The sequence below is a fragment of the Euprymna scolopes genome, chromosome 14, assembly GCF_053919585.1.
Source record: "Euprymna scolopes isolate OS-2025 chromosome 14, ASM5391958v1, whole genome shotgun sequence".
NCBI classification, from domain to species: domain Eukaryota; kingdom Metazoa; phylum Mollusca; class Cephalopoda; order Sepiida; family Sepiolidae; genus Euprymna; species Euprymna scolopes.
In genome coordinates this window covers 34608037-34628419 of record NC_136495.1, presented here as the reverse complement: position 1 = coordinate 34628419, position 20383 = coordinate 34608037, and the positions used below count along the sequence as shown (strand labels likewise).

At 34.2% G+C, this 20383-nt stretch overlaps 1 protein-coding gene across 3 annotated transcripts in view; it reads right to left on the bottom strand.

The window, feature by feature from the left end:
- LOC145292940 (signal peptide, CUB and EGF-like domain-containing protein 1) overlaps positions 1–20383 on the bottom strand; it is a 476335-nt gene that overhangs the window by 305431 nt on the left and 150521 nt on the right. The window lies entirely within an intron of this gene.

Genomic DNA, 20383 nt, shown 5'->3' with positions numbered 1-20383 from the left:
TCCATTAAATTACAGAGAATCTTAAACGTTTCATCGCTTTTTATAATTTTAGCCTGGCGATTCCCTATGAGGATAAAATTCGAAATATTCTGTGTAGCTTAATTGCTATATTTTATAAATGCACATATCTCTACTTATATATAAAATATAAAAGCACTTTGTATGTGTGTGCGTGTGTGTGTGTGTGTGAGAGAGAGAGAGAGAGAGAGAGAGAGAGTTCCCTGTGGACTCCGAATCAGCTGGTCTAATTTTATTGAAATTTCACTCAAATGTATGTTATGTTTATAGGAATGGCCTTAAATGCCAACGATAAGTATAGAAAATCGATAATCGAAAATTAGGATTAAACAAGGAACTGTCCGATTTTGATCAAAGTTAACGCCGTTATACTGTCTAACATCACAAGTAATTTTCAGAAGTTTAATCACCGCTCAAGCAGATGGATCCGCCGTATAAAATAAAAAAATAAGTGCGCGTTCGAAATGCATGTTCCTGTTTAAAGCACAATTGAACCATGATACTTGACTTTTGCCTATTAAGCTTAAATGTAAGCCATTATGTAAAATAATTTTATAAAATCAACAGTAGCTTCTCCATAGTGCAGTGTAGACAACAATGTATTGTTGACTAAGTCACTACGGTGAGGCTTGTGAAGCTTCCTCCCGGTGCACCGCAGTGAGTCCCAACTAGAGCAGGCAATCAATCAATTTGATTGAAAAATGGACGACTTCACCAATTTCGATGACAACAAAAGTATTGGAAGTGTGGAACAGTCGTTGATTTTTCATTCAATCCCGGGAAACGCCGGGTCTCCCTGCTAGTATATATATACCGTTGGGTCCCGATTTCGAATCTCGCTAGATTGAGACACTCTGATAAGTCGTAGACGACGAAACACGTGTCAGTGGATAATTATATTTTAAAAACAATATATATGCCGCACCCCATGTTGGGGTGGGTACCACATTGGTTAAAGGGAAAATTATTCCCAACTCGCATTTAGGTAAAAATGCACCTTCGTAAATAAATGAATTCATTCAAAACGTATCGCAAAAAAAACAAAAAACAATGAACATCTCTCTCTCTCTCTCTCTCTCTCTCTCTCTCTCTCTCTCTCTCTCTCTCTCTCTCTCTATATATATATATATATATATATATATATATATATATATATATATGAGAAAGAAAATTAAAACTGTAAGTTGAACTTTACAATCAAAGCTTTTTCTATATATAAATACTGGTATTTATATTAGTTTGAGGTTTACCATTGTGTTTATCAGGTAAACACTACATCCCTTTGTTTTACTTGATATATATATATATATATATATATATATATATATATATATATATATATATATATATATATACTGGTAGAGTATTCGTCCAAGGACTAGTATAAGCACTAAGTACCGTAATATTTTAAATATTAATGTTTATCTTTCTTTGCAGATTATGATATGGTTTCAGTGGCACCTCGCAACAAAAAATGAGTTATTCCTTTTCACAAACTGAGCAAGGGAACTCTCCTTTTTCTGGGATCTGTCCAACACTACAACCACTGATTATTACTTTGGTCTTGGTAATGTTCACTCTCGTGTCTACTTTCCACAGCTAAGTAGATCTTCCATTTTTTGTTTGCACATGCAAGTACTAAATCGTCAGGGTACAGCATCTCTTCGAAACAACCGTATGAAATTCGGTCAAAACACCCCGGAAACATTTTGCTCGACATTCCATGATGATTGATGAGAAAATGAAAATGAAACGCACCCTGTTATAATAATTGAGGACGAGAACGAAAACGATAGTAGTGAGGCTAGCAATTGAGATTCATTCCTCGTTTTTATGCACACAAACACATACACGCAAATATACACTCGCACACGCACACGCACACGCACACGCACACAATCACACAGTCACACAATCGCACGTGTACAGGGTGTTTTTAGAGGTGGCAAACGTAAAAGTGACAACTTTATTTTCTTTAATTGCAGATTTGGCAACTATCGGTTGTTTTGAATTCAGCTTGGTTTGGCAATTCATCATGTGGTTCTAGCAGGACAGATGTAATGTTATAGGAGGCGTTCTCATTTCGTTCTTCCTCTCGTCTGTCAACCCCATGGAAGTGCCAAACAAATAAAAGAAATATCTTGAACTCACTTATTTTTTGAGAGCCACTTTTATTTCCTGTCTGTGCTTCCCATTATACATTAAAAAAAAAATTCTGACAGAGCTGTCACCGGCTAGCGGGGAATCATCGTCGTCTGCTTTCTTTTTCCTGCTGTTCATGCTGTCACGTCTTTCCCACTCCACTCACTCTGCCTTCCTCCTGCTGTTGCTATCCACGCGTGACGTCACCTGTCCTGCTACCTCCTACTGCTCCTCTCTATTTCACTGCAGCGACTGCTGTCTACGCGATGTTGCCGGACATTATGGTACACATAATCATATGCCATACAGCGCTCAATACGATCAATTTATCGAAAGGACAAAAAATTTAATAAAAAGATGAACAAATAATTTAACAAAATCGACCGATCAACTGTCCACCTCGTTCGTTCGATTTCACCCAATTTGATTATTTTCTTTGGCGATATATAAAGTCCCATGCCTTCACTGATATTTTAAAGCCTAGATTACGCCATATACACGCGAGCCGCACCGCTATATGATCGAAATTTTGTGATTTATTTTTATTTAAATTTTAATTTCTAAAAAGCATACATGATATGATATATGTATCATAGAAAAATTGATTTTGAAACAAATGTTTTTTTTTAATCCGACGTTGCTTTCTAGAATTCCAGATATTATTTAAATTTAAACAACGCTTACATAGAGGAGAAAAATCTACTTAATCACGCTACGCAACCAAGTGACTTTCTCCTGGTTAAATTTTTGAAAATCCCTCCGTTAAAACGCCACACAGATCTTTACTTTTCTAGTGACTACATGCAACAATGAATTTTCTAGACCCTCCTTCCCAGAATATACACAAACGGATTCTAATTCTGAAGAAGGTGTTATATCACCGAAAATTTGATTATAAATAAATGCAGTGGTACCTCGATACTCGACCATGATAAAGATGTTTGTTCGAACACGGAAATGTTCGACACACGAAACAGATATTTTTTCCTTTAAATCAACTGAAATAAAATTAATTGGTTCCAGCGTTTAAAGTTTTTTTTTTTCTGTAAACTTCGAGGATTTTATACATTTAATTGTACAGTCATTTTATATTCCTAAGCAAGCGCTGACACACTATCAGTTCCTTTTAAAAGTCGATCGTCGTTCGCAGTTTTCCGTTTTGCACTCGATTTACTGCTTTTATTTCTCTTTTATTTCTTTTATTCCGATAGTAAAAGAATGTTCATTCTTTGTTTCTAAAGTCTTTACAAATTATTTGAACAATAAAGTTTTATTAATTACTTTCGTACCGAGATACGTCCGCTTCGTTCGTCATATTGAAGTTTACTGGCGTTTTTTTTACATTTTGGATACCGGAAGGCCCTTTGTAATCCCCCACAAAAAAAGGGTCGAGCAATCGAATTGCGTGGTTCCGATGCCACGCTAATGTGCGAAAAATAACTCAGATACTGTCTAGACTGTCGAAGGGGTTGTGATGACACTGTTCTAAACATCGCAAAGTTCAAACTCGCGTGGAGACGTCGTCGGAGTGGGGTTGGGTCGTCACACTACACTTCAGAAGTATCACGACCAGTATGAATTACAGCATTCCATTGAGGAAAACCGATGCTTGTTTACATTCAAAGCGAGGCGTGCGGCTCGAACTCCGAAATTTCGTTCGACTACCAAGACAAGAAAATCTCCAACTTTTGGTTCGAACACTGAGTTATTCGACCACCGATATGTTCTACAACCGCGATATCACTGTATTTATTTTCCTAAAAAATCCTGCGTTGTACTGGTTTTCTAAAATTACATATTTCATTTAAATTGTACGAGTGGTATCTTTTATCAGTTGTATCAGTGTAAACATATGACTTTACATATCGCAAAAGAAAATAATCTAATTGGATTAAATTGAAAGAACGAGGTGGACAGGTTGATTTTGTTAAATTATTTCTCCATCAAATGCTTCTTTACATAAGATTGGGTACAATATAATAATCAATAGAGGATTTGCTCTATAATAATACGAAAATACTGCATGAATTAAAATATCATTTTTTAGCGTATTTTACAATCGAAAAACTCCAGACGGCCTGCTGGCAATTTTATAAAATCAACAGTAGGTTTTCTACAGTGCAATGTAAACTACAAAACTACAATATATTGTGGAGTAAGTCACTGCGGGGAGGCGTGTAAAACTAACTTCCGGAAGACTAGATCAGACAATGAATCGTTTTGATTGAAAACATTGCAATTTCACCGATTTCGATACATTTATTCCCGGGCAACGTTAGATCTCCCTACTAGTATATATATACACACACACACACACACACGCGCGCACACACACACACACACACACACACACACACACACACACACACACACACACACATATATATATATATATATATATATAGTGAATGAATGACAAAAGTCTATATTCCAAAGTTCATGATGTTGACTATCATATAATTTATTCCTTTAATTCAGTTGACATTTACAATTCTTGATAGTATCTGTTTAGTAGCATAAAATCAATTAATTAATTATCATATCAATTAGTGAATCTATTTTGCCCTTAACTCATGAGAAAAATAGCAACAATCAACCCATCAAAAGGAAATAAAGTGCGTTTTGACATGATAAAAATCCCAAACTTGGAAGAGAAGCTGTAAATACCTTATGTTTCCATTACGCCAGTTTTGTCCCTGTAATTACATTGAGCTTTTTAAATAAGGATTGGTATATATTATAAGGAAATGAACTAGATTTCCACAGAAACACACACACACACACACACACACACACACACACATATATATACACACACACACATATATATATACATATATATATACATATAAATACATATATATATATATACATACATATATATACACACATGCATACATATATATGATGATGATTGCAACGTCTTGTCAGACGAGTGGCACTCCCTTAGACACTTTAAGTCCATAAGTCCAAAAAATGACTTTTTTTAGTCCTACCAGCGAATTCACACGCTCAAGCAGACATGACACTGAAGACAGTCATTAGTATGCGTGTATGTATATATATATATATATATATATATATATATATATATATATATATATATATATATATATACATACACGCACACATACATATATACACATACCCACATACACACACATATATCTATTAATATACACACATATATACATACATACAAAATGCATAATGCACATACATGCATATACATACACACATGCATACATACACATATACATACGCATATATACACATATACAAATATAAACACACATATACATACATATACACATATAAATATGTACACATATATGCACATGTACATACACATATATTTAACTACATATACATATGCATACATATATATGCATTTATACACATATGTACATATATGCATATATACACATACATATACATACATACACACAAACATATATATATACATATATACATACAAACACACATGAACATATATACACACATACATATATATACATATACACATAGATATACATACATATACATACACATGTACATATATAAACATTTATACATATATACATACATACACACACAGATACATATAATGATGGCAGATCAATTATTACATGCTTCCAACATTTCAAGCCTACACGCGTCAGAACTTTTCCATTGCCACAGGACTATTTTTATAGACAGATGTCTCAGGGAGTACCTATACACAGATGATGTTACAGAGTTTTCGTTTTGTACGACAGCTAAATCTCTCTCTCTCTCTCTCTCTCTCGGTTCAAAATGTCGAGATCCAGCAATAAGCAAGAGCAAGATAGCCAGCAACAAGTTAAACTGCAGACCAGCTTAATGCGAGTACTGATCTCCCGCTTTATGGTTTTTTTAAATCAGAGATTTGTTTCTCCTAGATGTGTTGCCTTCACCACGACTTATGGGAACCTTCTCCACCCCACAGAAACACGAAAATATACACATGCATGCACATGCACTCATACATGCATACACACAGAATGTATGCAAACATACATACGCATGTACACACACATGCAAAAATACACACATAGAGGCACATAAGCATGTACTTACATATGCATACACACACGTACATGTAAAATACACATGAAGGCGCATTCCAAGAGTCATATATTCTCAATGATCAGAATGAAGGTGATGGGTACAATGCAATGAGTTAGACATGAATAAAAAAGAAAAACAATCCAAAACAAACAATTTGTAGAAGAGACAGTCACTCGCTGAAGTGTTTGTGCAACTTTACAGAGGAATGGACGTAGGAATCAGACGAAAACAAAATCCAACAGATCAGTATTAAAACACAATCTGTCTCTCTCTCTCTTTCTGATTTTTTTAAAATAAAAAGCTTGTTTATAAGGCTCACACTTCTGCTGTAGATAATGATGATGATGGCAAATTTCACACATTATTTTACGAATAAATGGACGTAGGAATCAAACGAAAACAAATATTCAACTGAACTCCTGGACTTTTTTAATGTGTGAAATTTGCCATCATCATTATCTACAGCAGAAGTGTGTGTCTTGAAAACAAACATATATATATATGTATGTATATATATATATATATATATATATATATATATATATATATATATATATATATACATACATAAATACATACATAAATACACACACACATTATTTATTTATATATATATATATATACAACATTTATTGGTTGAAAATAAAACAATAAAATGCTCGATCGTAGGTTCTAGAAGGATGCATATAAAGTATTTTATTTAAGAGCTATATATGAGCGTATAGACGTATTAAAGGGTCTTCTTAGTGGATCGAGAAAGATTCCCGGATCGATAAAATGCATCTGAACAAGGGCGGAGATCACATCGGCCGAAATTTTGTTTGAATAATACTCAAGTGAAGAAGCGTGATCCAATTAATCCAAATAATACAGTGTTGTTATTCTGAGCCAAATGGGTCATCGTTAGTCTAGTCTAAATTGATAAATGCTATTTTTTTTTATTCCCATCCAATATTAACGTCAAAACTGGTCACTTCTATTTAACTAGCCAACACAATAAAGTATTTTGAATTACTCTATTATATCGCAATGACGAAGAGTCCCAAAACAGATCTTTGAATGCCAAATTTGCTTAAGTCTTTTTTAAACATTTCATTATAAATTAATGTTTAGTAAGATGTTAATGTAGTTTACTTGAATCATGAATATAAACCAAATGATAGCAGGAAAGACAATGCAAAGGTGTAAAAGATAGACACAAACCTCTGTCGTTCGATCTGAGATCAGAGTATAGTATCTGTTCTAATGCAATGCTTAAGTGAATTTGTCCATAGTATACTAAGGGATTTTTTTTATTTATGCCTACTGCCAGAGTGTCCCTTTCCGGGAAACTGGTTTCCACCCCCGCCCTCCCCCCGACATTAAAAACGATCTTGTATCACATGTTGCTATCGTAAGAAGCAATTAAATTCTGATAGACACAAACTCAAGCAAATTGAGACATATAAGACGAAAATAAAATATGCATGTACAACGTAAAATTAAAAAAAAAAAAATTAAATGTATTTTCATGTTTTACGCCAACAGTGCTCAATATATTAGTAGAGCTTGATTGTAAGTTTTAAAAATCTATATGGCAATTATGATACACAGAATTTTCCGAATATCATCCTCGTGAGAATTCTTCAGGCAATTACATAGAATTTATGTCACAGCGTGTTTTTATATATGCACGTGGTACTGAGTGCTAGGTGAGTTGGCCAATCAGACTCTTGGTTAATTAGCAAGTCAGCACGAAGGAATATATGAAAAACACACTGTAACATGATTTCACAGTAATAAACTTACAAATCCTCACAAAGTCCAAACGTTGAAAATTATGTGTAGCTCAATTGCCATATACATTTTCAAAACTGACTATATATATATATATATATATATATATATATATATATATATATATATATAGTCATCCACATGCAGTATTGTTTCGCTATTTCACAGCTCATCAGTGCGGCTAGACAGGCAACTATCTCAAGCCAGGATTGAAACCCGACCGTCTGTACGACAATCAAGGCACCTAACCATTACGCTATTGGCGGCTGCTGAGCGAGTAGTGAGTTTAACGATGTTTTGACATCGTCCGAAATACCTCCGCTCGATTTTTTTACACAAAGAGCGTCGCTTATATGCTAATGGTAATTCATGTATCACTTCTCAATATGCTCAACTCCAGATGAGGAGCATTATATATATATATATATATATATATATATATATATATATATATATATATATATATATATATATATATATATTTCCACAGCCAAACAACGTCGCAGCTCACAGGAGTCACACAGCCAACAAATCGGAAGTCCAATACTCGAGTTTCACCTTCATTTGGGGTCATCAGTTAGACATATACGAACTCCAAATTTGCGAGGCGAGCACTCTGCCACCTGAGCAAATGCCCACACACTAGAAAGTCTATTAACTGACAAGGATTAAGCAATTCGCGATAAAATTCGATTATGGAATTAGCCTACTTCGTCTCGAACAAAGGATGAGGTCATCCAACCAAGCTATAACTCAAACCGATGTCTCACAAGTAGGAATTTTATACTCGCTAGGACAATGCCATCCAACATAATAACCCAGCGAGCAATTAGTAATAGAATATTCAGAATCTGACATATATAATTATTTCCATGGCCAAACAACGTTGCAGCGCAGAAGAGCCATAGTAGCATGCAAGAGGTCCGGGTTTCGAATCCTGAGTTCGGATATATCAAACTGATGAGCCCAAATGAAGGCGAAACTAAAGTCTTGAACTTCAGGTTTGTTGGCTGTTACGGCTCTTGTGAACTGCAACGTTTTTTGGCTGTGGAAATTATTATATAATCTCTTAAATTCTGAATACACACATATTTCACACACACACATACACACACACACACACACATATATATATATATATAACTACTTAATTTACTCACATAAAATTAATATACGAAAGTATAGATTTATGTGTAAACTTTAAGTATTTACTTCAAAAGTGCTCAATACGTAGGTAGAGCTAGTTAGTAAGTTATAAAATGTATATGGCGATTAAGCTACACTGAATATTCCGCATTTCATCCAATCTAGGATTCTTCAGGCTTAGGCGCATAAGCCTGACGAATCCTAGAGTGGATGAAACGCGGAATATTCAGTGTAGCTTAATCGTCATATACATTTTATAACTTACTATATATATATATATATATATATATATATATATATATATATATATATATATATATATATATATGATATTTTTTAATGTTAGAAACGATGTCAAAGTTCGATTATGTACTATTGATGAGCCCAAGTTAGGGTGAAATTAGGATTTCTGGTCAGTGGATTTCATAGTTTGTGTGAACTGCGGCGTTGTTTAATTGTGAAAGCAATCATAAATATGTATAAAAAGAGAGATATTATACTTGCATTGTGTTCTTACTTGCTTAAGTATGATCAGATAGAAGTTCCCTATTTCATGATATTTCGGGAAAATACCTTCCTCAAGTAGGTGACTTTAGGTCAAATGTACATATGGTAGCTATTATAAACGTAGCAGTTGCACATAAATTGAAACTGTCCTGAACTTTTCTTTTTAAATATATTATTCTGTAAACTTAATGATGTAGATTTTGTGTTGCTATTCAATATTAATGTTTAGTGTTATTCATTCGTAATTTTATTGTCTTATATTCCTGTATACATAAAATAATTTTGTAAATATTAACAGTAATAAATTAAAGCGGTTTAATAAATTACTAAATTACTTTAAATATTTTCTGATAAATTTAAAGAGGGAATAATTTGAATCAAACTAAACAGAAATATACGAGACATAAATTAACAAATATTCTTTAAATTAAAATTTTATTTTAGCATTTTAAATGTTATTTTCTTTTAGGGGAAGACATAATATTGACGCAAACTCTAACTTGAAAGTTGAAATAAATCCAATTTAAATTTAATTAGAGACTACTCAATCAAGATTAACTGAATTCCAAATAATTTTTAGATGCCTAAATTTTAAGCTTTCAATTTAAAACTTTTCTAGAATGAATTTGAATAAGGATTCTAGACATAAGATTATATCTTGATTTTAATCCTCATAACCGATAAAGTATAACCAATTTTAGAAATGGAAACGTCTCTCTAAAATTTTAATGGTGAACAAATTCTGGAATATATATATATATATATATATATACATACATACATATATATATATATATATATATATATATATATATATATATAATGTCAGCCCCTTTAAGAAATGTGTTTCGTATCGTTGAGCACTTTCAGTTGTAATAAAGTCGGTCAACTTAACTCATATGCACAGATCATCATATAATGATTAGATCACTCTGACTAACGTTAAAAGTATTTAATAAGAATACATGTTTAAATTTCAACTGTATCTCTCGCGAGTGATGGTAGCCGAATGCTTCGGGTTCTTGCTAATAGAAGCCAGACATGACTTCTGTTGCTGGCGTTCGCATCTGTCGACTGGCATTAATCGTAACACCCTGCACTGATGATTCCCGAAAGGATGAAACACTAGTGTCTGTAGGTATTTAATAATTATTATAGTGAATAATAATGTCAACCTTTAAGAAACTTGTTTCTTATCGTTGATTAAATTGTTGCAGGTGGTAGGATATATTTTCTGCCACTCTTCATGAAGTTTGGCCTCTAATTCTTTTTTTTTATTTACATAGTATCACTAATTAAAAAGGCCAAGCGGCCACTCGAGGATAAGGGCTAAAGAGTGTACAGTAGAAATTGGACAATATAGGAATCGTTAGTAATAAAAATTCGGTAAATTTTTTTAATAAGTGGAACGGCTCATCAAGAACCTGATTACGTTAGACTTGAAGACAATCAGATTGTAGTCAGCTGGAAAGCAGGAAAACGGAAGACAGTTCCACAGGCGTGCAGTTCTAAGAAAGAAGCTTTGTTCATGGAATCTACGTTTAGGTTTAGGCACAGATAACGAGTGGGGGGGGATTATTGATAATGTTTTCAGCTAAACGAGTGTTTCTTGTGAAAGTTTGGCGAGGGGGGACCATCGACTGAAGCTCAGTTGAACACTTTCCATGAAAATAACGATACATCAGAGACAAACTCGCAACACCCCTTCTGTGAGATAGAGGTTACAGGGAAGAGAAAAGGATATCTCCTACGAGGCTATGAAGTCTATTTTGAACTCTATTAAGGCAGGACAAGACCTTTCTAACAGCTCCTGCCCAGATGTGGAAACAGTATTCCATCCTTCGACGTACCTGGCTCTTATATAGATAGAGAATTGCATTAGCAGTGAGATATCTACTGGATCGATAGAAGGATCCCACCATTTTCCCAGCGGCCTTGGCAACATATTTGATGTACTTGTTCCATTTAAGATCAGAGGTAAAGGTCAAGCCCAGAAGCTTGTCAAAACTTGAGGCCTCCTCAAGACGAGGACCATTCATTTCAACTGATGCCAGATGGGGATCAGAACGTTGATGATGTAGAGAAGCTTGGTTTTAGATGCATTAAAAGTAACCAACCACTTCTTTCCCCATTGTACCACGTGCTCAAGATCAGAGGAGAGAGAATCAGAGAGAACTGGGTCATTTATTGACTTAGATGTGCTACCATAGCTGGTAGTGTCATCAGCATAAATGTCTACAAATGATGTAAGGATGTGATTTGGAAGGTCATTAATGTAGATCAAGAAAAGAGTTGGGCCCAGGATGGACCCCTTAGAGACTCCAGCATTAATACTATGAGCTTCTGATTTTTTCCCATCAACTACTACTCTTATAAACCTGTCAGAAAGAAATGATTTAATAATTGAGAAGACATTTCCAGCTATACCATAGCTACAGATCTTGTGAAGTAAAACTTCATGCCATACTCTATCAAAGGCCTTAGATATGTCAAGAGCAATTGCCCTAGAAAGGGTGCCTCCGTCGAGAGAATCGGTAATCCTATTAGATATAACTGTAAGCACATCTGCTGTAGATCTAGCAGAACGGAAACCATATTGTGTGTCACTAAGAAGGTTATTTTTGCTGAGATGGTTTATTACTTCTCTATTTAACACAGATTCCAGAAACTTACTCATGACGCACAGGAGACTTATTGGCCTATACTGACAGGGAGATGAGTGATCACCTGAATTCTTAAATACAGGGCATACTGATGAGATTTTCCACGGTGATGGGAAGCAATTCTCCTTAAGACAACGTTTAAACAGTTTTGTAAGTATGGACGCTAGTTCTGGTTGAAGTTTTTTGAGTACTATAATTGGAATACCGCCAGGGCCGGTCCCTTTACTGGAATCAAGGTTTTTGATTAGCTTGGCAACATCACGTACAGATACATGCATTTCACATAGCGTGTTTTCTGATACAGGAGGAAATATTGGGGGGTGGCGGCCCTGGTCGCACAGGGTAGAATTAGCTGCAAAGTTCTTGGCAAAGAGTTTGGCTTTGTCTGATGCTTATGAGATTATCTCAGGTCCATTGATGATAGTTGGGATAGAGCACACGCTTCTGTTCAGGATTCTGTTTGTAATTTGCCAAAACTGGTGGGAACCAAGCCGCTGCTCAGCTACTTTGGTCTGGACAGACTGAGCATACAATTCTCTTGCGTTCTTTATTACTTTCTTACAATGGTTGCTGGCAGTCCTGAAAGTAGCTTTAGTTTCCATACATCTATTACGTTGGAAGCAGTGGAAAAAGTGATTTTTGTGCGCAATACCTACAATTAACCATTCCGTCAGGTCTGATACTATAGAGGACGCATCCTTTTTAAACATGGAACACAGAGGTAGATCCGATATAAATGTACGGAAGCTATCCCAGTCAGCCATAGTGTATCGATATACTGTACGATGGAAAGGTACGTCTGGGGACTTATTATGTTTCATTTTTATCTTAATTGATACAACAGAGTTGTCGGAAGATCCAAGAGGAGACAGAACAGAAACTGAACATAGTTCAGGGCATGTTGTGAGAAAAAGGTCTCGTAGACTTGCATTGTTTTTTTTTTTTGTTTTTTATAAACATTTGTGCATCTTACTCTTTTCCCTAGATGGGACCACAAAGTTTCAATGGAAGTTAGGCCTGGGGATTGAGGAAGCAACTTCATCACTACAATCCCTTTTTTTCTCAAACCAACCCATTAAAACTTTTAACGTATGGCATGGGGCATTGTTTTGTTGGAAGATTACATCACTTGAAACGTTATTATTAAATATTTTATTCAAAGAGGTTTGGTAAACCTGATCCAGCATGTCAGTATAAATTTTGGAGTTCATTCTGCCCTCACATATGTACAACAGTCCAGTGACTGAAGAAGCCATCATGCTTCCTCCTCCGAATTTGACAGCACCACACAATCAGGATGAAATGCCTCTCCTTCCATACGGCGAACATAAATCGCTCCAGGGGTGCCAAACATCTGATGAAAAATGAGAATTTGCTACAATTTTTAAGTAGATGTTATGGATGTGTATTCACATAAAAATTTCTATTGTCCCTTTCAAAGTTTAGAAAATAGAAGCTGCTAAATTATCTCAAAGTTACTTTCGTAAGACCACACAATTTTGGCTCAATCATCAGGTGTCCAATTTTCATGATTTTTTTTTTGTTTTTTTTTTGTTTTTGCAAATTCCAGCCATTTTTTTTAGTTGGCCTAGAACAAGTGTGGCTTCTTCCTTGTTTGAATCTTTTTTAATCCTTCTTCTAATAACTTTTTTCTGACTGTTCAAGCTGATATGTTTACGTTTGCATCCCCCTCCCTAAGTTCAGCAGCGAGCCCGCAAGAACATTTTCCTATCTGCAAGGGATGCTCTTTTCAAAAATCTGTCTTTCCCGGCGGTTGTAGACTTTTTACAGCCTTGCCCTTTTCTGTTCTTAAAGACTTTGTTCCCTTGTGCCTTTTGAACTTCCTTCTCTGGGCATTCTATCTTCCTGGCAATTTTTTCCTGAGAATATCCTTCATCAGATAAAACAACAATTTGTGCCCTTTTAATCTATGAAAGCTGCTTCTTTGGAGGCATTTTCAACAAAATATACTATTATAGCACTGGCAGGAATCAAATATTACCTGAATAATAAGAAACAACATTTAGTATGACAATGAATCATTTTGAATATTGAAATGAATTTAGTATGAAACTCAGCTAAAAACTCTTGAAAGAGTCTTTAAAGCAAACAAATACTACGATTTACTGTTAACTATTTTACATTTGCTCTCAACACTACAATTTTTTTAAATGCTTAGGTTTAAACTATTATCTAAGTTTTTTTTTTATAGGTGCTCCATAATTTTGCTGTACGTAGGTAAATAGGTAGACACACACACACGCACACACACACACACACACACACACATGCACACACATATATTATTTACTATCATATAGAAAAACTTTGTGTGTATGAGTTCGTTCCCTACAGACTCCGAAATGGCTGGGCCGATTTTTATGATATTTCACACAAATGTGTGGGTTTTTTTTTAATGTATCTGGCAGTGTTCTGGGTGTTTTTTTTTTTTAATTTTTTATCTAAATACCTTCGATAAGCATCAACGATCGATAATCGAAATGATCCAATGAAAGACGAATCAGTCGATTTTGACATCTTATACAGTCTAATACCAAAATGCATTTAGATAGTTTTATTACCACACAAGCAGAAAGGCCCATCATATAAAATTAACAGTAGGCTCTTTGATACTTGACCTTTTCATTTAAAACTTAAATTCAATATATATATATATATATATATATATGTAGGGTGGCCTAAAAGTAGTGGTCTATTTAAAAAAAATCATAATTTCTTAACTATTTAATATTTTTGTTTTATTTTTTGCAGATTAACTAGAGCAACCCTTCTAACACTGACAGTCGTATGCCCATCGGAGAACGAACCCTCATTGTTCAGTGGTACTTAGAATCACATGGGTCAATTTCTGAAACCCATTTAAGTTGCCGTCGCCATTTCAACAGAAGATCTTCCCCAAGTGATAGGGCAATTAAAAGGATAATCAACAGATTCCAAAAGTTTAATACCCTTTCTGATTTACCAAGATTTGGAAGACCCTCTTCGGTATCGACTGATGAAAATCGGGGAGAAGTGGAACAGAGTATCGCCGAAAATTCAGTACTTTTAAAACTCTTAGAAGGACTAATGCAACTACATTTCAAATTTAGTAAGTATATCTTTAAAAATAAAAAAGTTATTCAAGTTTTAAAATAAGTCACTCTTCTGGGCCACCCTATATATATATATATATATATATATATATATATATATATATATATATATATATATATATATATATATACTAGCATGGGTGCCCGGCGTTGCCCGGGTATTTGGAGGTGTATGTTTAGCAAAAAAAAGAAAAAGCGGTCAATTATTTTTAATTTTGAACCCTATTATGACCCCTTAAAATTTATTCTTTTGGGTTCAAATCAAGTTATTAAGTTAGATTCATATCCAAGGAACCTATATCTAAAATTTCAAGTGTTTGGACCCAAAATTGTCGGAGGAGTTTGGTAGAGTTCTCAAAGGTAAAATCGTTGAACTTTGACCCTTTAATCGCCAAATTTCTGGGCGAAAACCGACCACATCGATTTTCCCAAATCTCAGTACCCTGTATATCAAATTTTGAGTCTGTAGACTAAAAATTGACAGAGTTATTGCGTAGGGAAATGTACACACAGACACACAGATACACACAGAGGCAGACAGACACTTTCACTTTTATAGATATACTAGCATGGGTGCCCGGCATTGCACGGGTATTTGGAGGTGTATGTTGAGCAAAAAAAACAAAACAAAAAAAACTTTGACCCCTATTATTACCCCTTAACAGTTATTGTTTTGGGCTCAAATTGAGTTATTAAGTTAGATCTATGTCCAAGGAACCTATATCTAAAATTTCTAGTGTTTAGACCAAAAATTGTCGGAGGAGTTTGGTAGAGTTCTTCAAGGTCAAATCGTTGAACTTTGACCCTTTAACAGCCAAATTTCTGGCCGAAAACCAATCACCTAGATTTTCCCAAATCTCAGTACCCTGTATATCAAATTTCGAGTCTGTAGACTGAAAATTAACAGAGTTATTGCGAAGGAAAATGTACACAGACAGACAGACATACAGACAGACAGACAGACAGACAGCCGAACATTTAGATAACTAAAACCGAAAACGTTTATGACACCTATATAGCATGTATAGTTTTTTGATTTTCATGCAAAACAGATAATTAAAAAGTCGCCAAAAGTTATGATTAAAATGATGCTCTCTGTTATTTTTAACAATGCTTGTTTAAATTAAAAAAAAACTGCTGTCTAAATACAAACAAGTCACACGCACACTCTATGAATTGGTTGAATTTAGGTACCATTTGTATTTTAATTCAAGTGGTGCGATACTATCAAAACGAGCGACCTGTTTGTGTTTAAGAATTTAGTTTTCTGCATAGTCACCACATTCTCAATACACTTTTGCCAGCGATGAAGGATATCCGCGTGTAGATGTCTGGAGTGTACTTTATCATACGAGGGTCGCTCCAAAAGCAAAGCATCCTATTTGTTAACTCAGAAGTTGAAAAGCATCTAAGAGGGGAGTAGTACCATTAAAACGAGCGGCCTTTTGTGTTCCAGAATTTATTTTTCTACATAGACTCTATAGACTTGAAACTTGATATATAGGAGAATTTCGACCTGTGGAACAAATTACGTTTGTTTTTTAACTGATAAAAATAAGAGGTCCAAGTAGATAGAATTGGAGATTGTCAGGCGTAAGTCGACTTAAAGGGCTTCTCTACGCATACGTAAACATACATTTATACGTTACTGTCGGTTAACTTTTACCGTGTTGAAATCAACCTGTTGGGCGTTTAGATGGTAACGATTAATGCTGAAGCGCTAAATATTTTGGTTTCGATTTTACCTAATGGCACCAAAGTCATAGTTTTTAAAACTTTTGAAATCACTATTATACATTGGGCACAATATAATAAGCAATAATATATTAGCTTTATAAAAATAAATACAACATTCGCATAATTTAAATAACATATTTAAGTGCATTTTACGACAAGGCTACGCCGGTCGGTCGCTAATATATAGTGGGTACAATGTAATAATCAATAGAGAATTGGCTCTATAATAATAAATACAAAATCTGCATGAATTTAAATATCATATTTAAGCGTAATTTATGACCGAGCAACGCCAGGTGACCCGTGAGTATATTTCAACAGGTATTTTGCGTAATTAAAGTATATATATCTATATATCTATACTCCTATAATTTTTTTTTATGTGTGTGTATTGATATTCATTTAAAAAACACTTTTTTCTATTCGTATTTATTTGCTTCCCCACGAAAGGAAAATGTGACTCATAGTCGTTTTTAACGTGAGGGAACATCAGCTCCCCAAAAGAAGGACAAAAGAGGGTACTCTAGCAGTAGCCAAAAATAATTGTTTCAGTATAGAGGGGTTCCCTTTCATTAACCAAGGACAAATTAACTTAAGTATAGCATCAGAACAGATACTACACTTTGATCGTATAAAATCTTTTATTCAGGTTAAAAAATACAATATAAATTAAACATGAACAAAAGATTTAGGCACAAGGCCAACTCAAAGATGGGGAAGAATGGGGGTCATTCGTCATCCTTGTTACTCTAGAACTAAACAAAAGATTCTCTTAGGTAGTATCTTCTTTCACCATAATACCGCATCTACCCTTTTCATACTGGGGGACGTCCTACTTAGAACCCCATCGTTTAAAACATGTCTTAATAACGTGCAAAAACAAAAAATAACAATAATGATAAAATAAGTTATTTGTGTCGAGCGCAAGGAAAAAAAAATGAAAAAGTGGTTAGTAAGACCCTCCCAACCCCGTGTAATTGATAAACACTTTGATTCCGGCCCGGAGGCCAAGGACCAAAGAAAATGCAACTTTGTTATATATGGCATTCATCTGCAAAAGATCTCGCTTATTTGCGTATTCTTTTAAACATTAATTTTAATTAATTCTTCTTAGTTTTTTCGGTTTTTATGTATTAGTATATATATTAGTTTTTAAAAAAATTGGCTACCAAACTCCTCTGTCAGTTTTTGGTCTACAGATAAAACTTAATATATAGGATATTCGAACCTTATATTTGGGTTTAACCCGGGAAAATCGGTGCAAAGTGTGAAAATTAAAAAAATGGAATTTGCGAGGTGATGGTCGAACGGCGGCATTATGAATATGCATACGTAACGTAATAGCTATTTGTTCATGTTTTTATTTTTAGCCTTGCAGCAAACATGTCTGTATAGCTCAGGCATTAACGCCAAAGGAAAAAGTAAATCGTAAGCTAAACGTTTTGGTTTCGAATCTCGATGGTGGTGGTGCACCAGTAATTTTTTTAAAAAGCCTAAATCATTACTATATATTGGGTCCAATGTAATAAATACGAAATCTGCATTAATCAAAATATTATATTTAAGCGTATTTTATGACCAGGCAATGCCAAGTGGCCTGCTAGTATATATATATATATATATATATATATATATATATATATATATATATATATATATATATATAGTGACACGCATAAGTATTGGAGACATGTTATTTTTGTTCACCATTTTGCCTGATACTTGTTAAGTTATATTTCGTAAAATTGTTTTAATTATACGTGGAAGAAAAATTAAAAACTCATGTTTGAATCCATTTTTTTAAAAAATCAAAATTCAAATTTAACCTATGCAAATGTATTGGATACATGACACAGGACAAAGGCAATAGGAAATAAATATCATCAGAAAATATAATAAGCATGACGACGGTACACCAAACTTTCTAAGAAATGAAAGACGGAGAAAACGAGTGTACTTCAAGGTGGATCAGCAGAAATGTGACATACCCCCCTTTATCGCTCATTCTGGAATTAAAACTGATCTTGAGAGTGCTGGAATTAATGTAAGTAAGGATACCATTATCAGAGTAATTCGTGCAGTCTTTCATTCAAGCTCACTAAGAAAACTGCCTTTACTAATAACCAAGCGTGTCAAAGACCTATGAAAAGGAAATTGTGCAGTTTTGGGAAACGGTAATCTGGTCGGATAAAAAGTTATACTATTTGGAAGGAACACAGATTTCCAGCATTCTTTACCTTTTCCGATAACCGTTGCAAATCATTTTGCGTTATCGCTGGTAACGATTATTGGTTATCTCTGGAATTTAAAAGGCAACAACTCTCCGCAAGGTTTCAGTACTTGCCGCGCCCTTCCTGTAGAGGCATGCTTAGCGCTGTCTTTCCAAAATCGTTTTATCTAGGCACCGCCAAAAATAGCCGCAAAATCAAGTTGTTGTTGTTTTTTAAAACGAAATTACATTTATTAAAATCCATTATTTCTGAGTAACTTTTTTTTTTCCAGAAAGATAAAACCCTGAATTTTATCATATAGAAAACAGAATAATGTAAAACTTTTTCTACTATTTTTAATTAAATTTTAAATGTTAAATTTTCCCAAAATGTTAACAATTGACATTTTTTGTCTTGCACAAAAAACGTACATAAATATTAAAAAAAAAAAGGTTTTTGAAATAATTAATTTATTTATTTATTGTCTAACTAAGATTTAGGATGATTTTTTAAGAGAATATGCAAAAATATTATAATATAAGTACCTGGATTTCAAATAATTCCACTTATTCATATATGTAACCAGTTATTTCGCGTCGATTTAGAGTCTAGATCGACACTGTTTACGTTTGCGTTTGATAAGAAGCAAACTATGGAATACCAAACAGGCCAAAAACACTTACTTTTCAGTGACGAAAATTTCAATGTATTATTAAGCTGAGGCTGGCCAGTACCAGATGGGTGACCATTTGTATGAGTTTGGTTTTTAATGTGTATGTGTGTGGGGGCCAGGCTCCTCAAAATGTGGGGGGGGGCAATTTAAAGCAGAATAAAAAAATTATTTCAGCGCGTTTGGTCCACCGTAGTCGAAAGGCGGCAAACGTTTTCAAACGGGATCGAAAAAAATGATGCTATTTTTAACACAAAGGGCACAATATTTATCGAATTTTTTTTTTTTGGTATCGATTCTTCAAAGCATGCC